The sequence below is a fragment of the Cicer arietinum genome, chromosome 8, assembly GCF_000331145.2.
Source record: "Cicer arietinum cultivar CDC Frontier isolate Library 1 chromosome 8, Cicar.CDCFrontier_v2.0, whole genome shotgun sequence".
In the NCBI taxonomy this organism is placed as follows: Eukaryota; Viridiplantae; Streptophyta; class Magnoliopsida; order Fabales; family Fabaceae; genus Cicer; species Cicer arietinum.
In genome coordinates, this window is record NC_021167.2 from 10,544,423 (window position 1) to 10,553,264 (window position 8,842).

Below are 8,842 nucleotides of genomic sequence, written 5' to 3' on the forward strand. Positions count from 1 at the left end.
TGTGCATAGGACTTAACTGGTATTGTGGAGACCTCCCTTTTTTTTGTTTTTTCTTTTTCTCTACTTTCTTTCTTCTACTTTTATTCTCTCTTTTCCCTACTCTAATTCAGTTGGTGAGTTAATAAATGTCTGAAAGAGATATTGGGTTCAAATTTAAGAAAATTAATCCAACTGCTAATTTCCTCACATTTGCCTAACAAAAATACATTTAATGTGTGGTTTCTTTGTTGCACTTTTAGTAACGTTTCTTTGGATGAACCTGGATCCTAATTGTTATGCAACATTGTCGACTGGAAAAAACACCGTGCAAAGATTGGTTATTTTCTGACAGTGCCATTCTCCAAAGCAACGTTGAACTTTCACATTTAACTATTATGGTTGTTTCAAGCACATTATTCTCGTAAAAAGTCATCTTTTAATTATTTTTTTAAGACGATTGTCCCTACGTTGATGCTCACAATTTCACTTCAACTTAATTTAGTCTAATAAAATTTAATATTAAAATTAGTTTTTAACAATTTCATATTGGATGAATGATGATACTACAAGAATTTTAAGTTATTACAAGTGCTTTCCTAAGGGCTTTTTAGCTCTCAGAATGTAGTTAAGGTTAAAGCTCTCAAAATGTGTTTGAGAAATCCAATGACGTTAGTCAAAGGTATTTCTTGAGGGTTAAGGCCCTCATAAAAATCACACGAGTATTGTTAAGCACTTATAAAAAATTGACACTCTAAGGTGAAAATAGACATTCTCGAGGGTCAAAGCACTCACAACTGCTCATGTGCATTGCCGAGAGCCTTTAGCACTGACAAAAATCTAAGCATCAAACTTTAAATTTCAAATTCAAGTGTTTTTAGTGTTAAAACATTTAGCACTGACACATGTCTCTTGGAGTGTTAAAGCTCTCATTATGTACAATAAATGGACATGTTTCGAGTGTCATTAGCCCTTAAAAATTGTTATTGTTGCACATTTCAAGTGTTTAGGCCCTCGCCATCTTTTTAATACACATGTGTGCATACCTACCTTCATTTTCTCTCTTCTCTACTTTCATTCTCTCCTTTCTCTATTCTCATTCTCTACTATCATTCTTCATTTCTCTCTTTTACTCTCTTACTTTTTTCTCTCATTGCTATTATCTTGGCGAAATTATTTTTTATGTTCTACTCTCATTCTATACTATTTTTAATCATATTTTTTTAAAGTAGTTTGTGATTTAACATGTATGTGGATATATTTGGGCAAGGAGGAAAGAATCGATAAGTCAAACTCGACTCTTTATTACTAGTTAGACTTAAAGTTTTGTTGGATTAAATAATATGTTTAAAATGTATATTAAATATTGATTATGATAGTGTTTGGATCAGTGAACATTTGTACCGAATACATATGTCTATAATAAATAAGAGATAGATAATAATTATAGAAAAATTGAATTATAATATATTTTTTGACAAATTGAGAATATTATAATAATAAAAAAAAATTAATAAATACATTTATCCGTTGAGAAGTAGATTTAAAATCATCCATAAAAAAAAATTATCAATATAGTTATTATTTATTAAATGATATCTCACTATTATGTGTGTATCTCGCTTATATTTTATGGAGACAACTTTTAATTTTATCATCAATGACTCACTTTGTCTCGTGTACTACTCTAGAGTGAAATATAAACAAAAACAAAAAAATTAAAAAGCTAATGTATTTGATATTAATTTTTAATCAGATACATCAATTTTTCAACAATCATTTTTGTTTATATTTTATTCTGGATGGAGTATATCAATGTCAATAAATTACAATGAGTGTCTCAATGTCAATAATTTTACCTTCAATGATTTACTTTGTTCCATATATAAGAACTCAACTATTTTTAAATGAGAAATATAAAAGAGTTATAGGCAAATTGAATTAAGACATAATTTTGAATAATTGATAATATTATAATTGAAAAATAACAAAAACAAATAAATACAATTAACCATTAAGAATTGAATTTAAAACCATCCATAAAAGTAAAAATCATAGAGAAATATTTTTCTTGCTGATTAACATATTTATTGTTTACTAAATGATGTCATTACTATTGTATCCATCTCTCGTTTAGATTACATGCATAAACTTTTTAATTTTTTAATCAGTGGTCTAATTTTTCATGTTTATATCGATGTTAATATATTATCATTAGTATATAAATGTCATTATATTTAGCATCATAGGTTCACTTTGTCTCGTGCATACAGCCATATTAAATTTGAAATATAGAAGAAGTATGGGAAAATTGAATTAAATATAGTTTTGATGTTAACTTTATCATGCGTATACTAACATTTTGTTTTACTAAAAAAATGATATTCTCTCATTTAAATTATATAAAAATTACATTGATCGATAACATTACAATTCAAAGTTATTAAAATTGAATAAACTTGTGAACAAACTCGTAACACTTAGGTTAACAACATAGAACAACAAAATGTTGGACAAACCTTACAAAGTTGATAAAACTAAGCTAAGATTGTAACGTTGACCACATCAAAACATTGATTGAAGTTGCAATTAAATGAATTTGATATGTCAATATGAACCAAAGAACACCGCAACAAAATTTGAAAGCGAAAAGTCACGCGATTACCAGCGGCGGAGCTTCGTTGTGGCATAGGTGACCACGGTCACCCCAAAGTTTTCAATGATTAAAAAAAAACTACTCTTACTTTATTTATGTTGAATATAATTAAAAGTGATTCGTAGTTAGTTAGGAATGTTAGAATATAGTTAGAAGTAGTTAAGAAGGTTATAATTCTATTTTGACAGTTAGTGCTCAAACTGATATAAATTTCTAAAACGAAGAACATTCTCCAGATGCAGTTGATCAATCACCATTTTCTGAACTTTCTGTTTTCTTCTCTCTTCTTCTCAATTTCAATTCCTCTCAATTATACAATATGTTCTAGCAATTGACATCAAGGGCTTGGGTTCTAAACCTTGGTAAACACGAGTGCAAGTGTGAGGGGAAATAAAAAATTGGGAAACACAAGTGCGAGTGAAAGAAAGAAGACATGAATAGAAGAGGATTTCCATCGAATTTGTCAATCCTTGATGGGAAGAGTTGGGAAAGGTGGTCTGCATCAATGAGATTGCTGCCAGGAGCTCAAGAAGTGTTTGAGATTGTTCAAGGTGGTTATGAACAACTTGGTGAGAATCCAACAGAAAGACAACAAACAACTTTCAAAGATTGCAAGAAAAGAGATTACAAGGAAATGTTTTACATCCAGCAAAGTGTGGATTCAAATAACTTTGAAAGGATTTCGAAGGCATCTACATAAAAGGATGCACGAGAGATTTTGGTTAAGTATTATACATGTGAGGAATAGGCCAAGAAAGTGAAGCTCCAAATGCTAAGAAAGCAATACGAATTGTTGCAAATGGATGAAGATAAAGTTGTGACAGATTACTTCAATCGTGTGCAGGTTGTTGTTAATTAGATGAGAGCAAATGGTGAATCAGTAACTGAAGTGGTGGTTATTGAAAAGGTCCTTAGGACTTTAACACAAATGTATGATCATATTGTGGTGGTTATTGAAGAATCAAAAGATCTTGATAAGATGAAGGTGGAGGATTTGTAAGGCTCTCTTGAAACTCATGAACTGAGAGTAAGAGAAATGTGCGCAGCAATCTCAGCATCTCAAGTGCAAGCCCTACAGGCCCAAGTTAGCAAGAAGACCAACCAAGGTGGTGTGAAGCACAAGAAAGGCAAGGGTAAATTCAAGTTGTACAAGAAGTGTGATTCTGATGAAGAGGTTGATGATTCTGATGAAGGGGCTGAAAATTCAAGAAACCAAAACATAGGTGATAACAACAATAATTCAAATGGCAAGAAATTCAACAAGAAAGGGATCCAATGTTTCATTTGTAAAAAATGGGGGCATTTTACAAATGAATGCAGATCCAAGAAGATACAAAGAGAGGATGATGAAGCTCAAATGGTAGCTGAGGATTCATATTCAGATGATGTGTTATTAATGGCTACCACAAATGAAGAACATTCTTCGTCCTAGTTCTGGTTTCTCGATACTGGTTGTTCTAATCATATGACTGGACATAAGGAGTGGTTTGTGAGTCTTGATGAAAGAATAAAAAGGGAAATCAGATTTGCAGATAATAGCGAAGTAACTGTAGAAGGAGTAGGAAATGTGTTGATTCGAATGAGAGATGGAAAGCAATCTTTCATATGTGGTGTGTTGTATGTGGCAAGAGTGAAGAAAAATCTGCTAAGTTTTGGACAACTACTTAAAAAAGGGATATTCAATGAAGATAGAGCATGGAAAAATAAATATGTTTGATAGTGCAAATAGACTTGTATTGAAGGCACCACTGTCCAAAAATAGAACCTTCAAAACAACATTGCCAACCAGATCTTCAAGAACGATGGAGGTTGAAGGATTGGATGAGATTTTGAATCCAAGAGAATGTGATGTTGGTACCCCATATGTTCAATATCGTACGACTTATAGAACTACAACTCAAAGGAAAACAATCAACCATGGAGCAAGAGCAGAAGTTGATATCGGAGATGTTGAGTACGGGAACAAAAATGCTAATGTTCCAGTCGCTCATGTTGTTGTGCCAAGTAGCAGGAGAAGGGTCTCTGCAGTTTCTACTCGCATAAAGAAGGAACTGATTGGGCTGGATGAAGATAGTGATGATGGTATGAGTGAGGTCGAAGGAAAGCCAGTGGATGCAGCTAGAACTCATGTTGTAGCTTCTAGCAGTAGGGCAAGAGTTGTTGGTCGTTCGGTTTGCAACAAGACTGATTTGCAGCCATTGGATGGATTGTCGGAAGTGGACATAAAGTTGGTGGCGGAGATGAAATCTGAAGCATTGAAAACTGAAGTTGGTCAAGGCGGCGAGGGGACATAAACTGATGTGTTGTTAACCATGAGTGCCTTGACTGAAGAAGGCGTGATTGTGGTGAAAAATGTAGTTTGTGAGAGATTATTGAATCAGATGGTGGAGATAAAGATGAAGTCTAAGAAAATCAATGATTATTTTCATGTTGCAACTCCAAAACCACGTGACCAAAAGGAAAGGCGTGTGAATTTCTCCAACAATTTTGGATGCTAAAGCTAAGCAAGCAGCTACTAAGAAGGAGAAGAGAAAAACTTAAAAGGATATTGATGAAGAAAATGAAGGGGCAGGTGTATACTCCATGAACTTTAGAAAGCACTATATCTTGGCCGATGATGAATGGAAATAAGATATATTGCACGAGATTTTGGATGGCCATAATGTGTATGATTTTATTGATCCTGATATTCTACATAGGGTTGAAGAGTTGGAAAGAGAGGAAGGGTTAAGGCAAGCAGAAGTGTTGAATATCTTTTAAGTGAAAGGGAGCAAATCTAAGAGACTTGATGTGAAAATAGCTAGTTGTAAGGTTGTTGATGATTTTGTGAACAGATCAGCAAACCGCATGAAACTGTGTTGTCGGTGTGGTGAAGTATGACATTTTGCTCGAGAATGTGCAAGACATCCAATTGTTCATGGAAGAAGCATGCATATAGAAACAATGTTTCACTTCTTAAGAGATCAAGCGATGAAAGGAAGGATGAAACTAGAGCACTACAATACCAAGGATCAAAAGGCAGACATCCTAACTAAAAGCTTGCAGAGGATGAAGTTCAAATAGATAAGGAACAATCTTATATTAATGTCAATTGAATCACTTTGAATTAAACGATCTGTTAAATATAATTAAAAGTGGTTTGCAGTTAGTTGAGAATGTTAAAATATAGTTAGAAATAGTTAAGAAGGTTAGAATTCTGTTTTGACAGTTAGTGTTCAAAATGATAAAAATTTATAAAACAGAAAACATTCTCCAGATGCATTTGATCAATCTCTGTTTTTTGAACTTTCTGTTTTCTTCTCTCTTCTTCTCAATTTCAAGAGATATTTGAGTTATAATTTTGTCAATAAAATTGATCTATTTAGTATATGTTGTGGAACAAATAAGAGTCAGACTTTAATCTTATGAAAACCAAACTGATCCAAAATTTTATATTTGTACTTTTTGTACCCAAATTCTATAATTACTCTCCTAATTCCATTAGACATTCCTTTTATCTTCTCTATATTTGTGGAGATGGGTATAAAATGACGTTCTCAAATTAATTGTGACGTGACATATAATTTGGAGGAAACCTATATATATAAATTTGATTGAATGTAGGGAAGTAGTTAAATTTTATAAAAAAAAAATATTTATGTTAAAAAAATTTAAAAATGAATAATTATTAATTGTGACAAAGTTGTGAAACCAAATTATATAAAGCTATAAGATAATTTTGGTTAAAGATATGTTAATCGTTGATGAATTTCGACTAGACATTACATATGTTAATAAATATGCTTCGTGTATTTTATGAGTTGAATTGTAGTTGTTTGGGTTATCGTTGTCGAGATATATATTTGAGTCTAATATATGAATGTGACATGTTATCTGTGCATCTTTTCTTATTATACGAATTAACCTAATCAAATAGACATCATGTAGAGTGTATCATATATATTGGGATGTGTAGATCATCAACGTATAATGCATATTGGTACGTGTATATGGACTAAAATTTATTTTACCAATTTTTTTAATTATTAAAATTATATTTTTTTTATTAGACTCAATTTTTAAGATTAGAACAAGGTCTCCATAATCTTTAAGACCAGACCAAATACATAAATTTTTGTAGACTAAATTATAATCCAGATGTCTATTATAAAAAAAACCAAAGAGAATAATTTATAAAAAAAATACAAAAACAACTACGATAATTATAAAATAAAATAAAGTTTTCAACCTAAATTTCAATTAATTTTTTCTTATTAAAAATATAAACAAAAATTTGATCTACTATCTCTCTCCAATATATTTTTGTAAAAGTTTAAATATATTTTTGGTCCTCGTAAATATATATACTTCGTTTTGATTTTAGTCCTTGTATTTATTTATTTATTTATTTAGTTATACTCGTGCAAATTCTAACAAGTTTTAAAAAATTCCTTTATGAATCTTTTTTAGTAGAATAATATGACATGACTAATTTTGGATAAAGTGGCACATGGTGATTGTGTAATTGTTGTTGACTAGACAATATTTAATATTTAAAATTAAAATTTATTTTATTAACTCATTTAATTATTTATTTAAAAACTTAAGACTAATTAATTAACAAACCAATTAAATAATAAAAACTCAATAATCTTCATCTTCAATCTCAAAATTTTTAATAAAAACTCAACAACTTCATTTTTAACCTTAATTTCTTCATATTCAAATCACAAATTCTCATACTTGAATCCAAATCTTAAAAATGGTTTTAGTCTTTTTCACTTTGACTCTTGTTAGCTTCGATCACTATGTCGAGCGTGATTAACCCTTTACAACCATACTTATTGACAGAAGAAATATGTGACAAATATTCCTTGTCAAGAGACATGGAATACGGAGGACGAGTCGGATAAGGTGGAAGTAGTAAATCATTGTCTGGTTACATTGTTTCACTGGCAAAAGTGGAAGCTTCATGTATGACTTCCAAATCTCTGCTTTATACTATTTGAGTTTAGTGATTAACATTTTGACTGTTTTCAATCTCAGCCAAGGCAATTTCTCTTTTGTATTGTTGTTGTTGTTGAAGAACCTATAAATCACATATAACACTTAGTGTTCCCAAATTGCTATCTCAATCCTATTTTGAACATTTTTCCAAACTAACAACAATTTTTGTTTTGAAGATGAAGAAATTAGAGTTGAAGATAAATGTTGTTGAGTTTTTATTAAAAAATTTGGGGTTGAAGATGAAGATTATTGAATTTTTATTATTAAATGATTTATTTATTAATTAATTAGTTTAAAGTTTTTAATTAAATAATTAAATGAGTTAATAAAATAAATTTTAACTTTAAATATTAAATATTGTCTAGTCAACAACAATTACACGATTATGTGTCACTTCATCCAAAATTAGTCATGTCACTATTTTTTATTGAAAAAGATTTATAAAAGACTTTTTTAAAACTTTTTAGAATTTGCAAGGGTATAAATCAAACAAAAAAAATTATAGGGACTAAAATCAAAACGAAACATATTTGTACGGACAAAAAACATATTTAAACATTTTGTAAATTTACAATTTAAAATTCGTATATGCAATACAATATTATACTTTTTATTTATCTATTAAAATTTTAAAATTTCGGTCACCCCAATATTTTAGTTCAAGATCCATCATTGCACACAAAGACGACGAATAAAACAGCGCATGAAGAGGACAAAACCACGAAAAAGCACACAAAAAAATAAACTAAATACGTGTAAAAATCATTTATTTAGGTAAAAATGATTTAGAGGGGTGATTCCGGACCAAAAATTATCTGTAAACCACCATACCTTGATAAAAAATAAGAACTGATCAAAAGGTAGGACAAGAGAATACAGAGAGGCAACTAGATTTTACAAGCTTTATTGTCCCATGTGTACGAAGATAACTATATTAAATTTGAAATATAGAAGAATTTATAGAAAAATTAAATTAAAACATAATTTTGACTAATTGATAATATTGTCATATTTGTGACCCTTTTAATTGAAAACCTTAGGACTATTACTTTTTAAGTGAGTCTTGTAAGGATCCTTCTAATTTCTAAGTGAGCCTTCTATTAAGTTAATTTTTAAGTTATAGAGTAATTTTCAAGAACAAAATTCAAATTATTAAATTATTTATTATAATTTAAGATGGTCATTTGTATGTTATTAGTTTATAAATGGATACTTTTTTAGTGA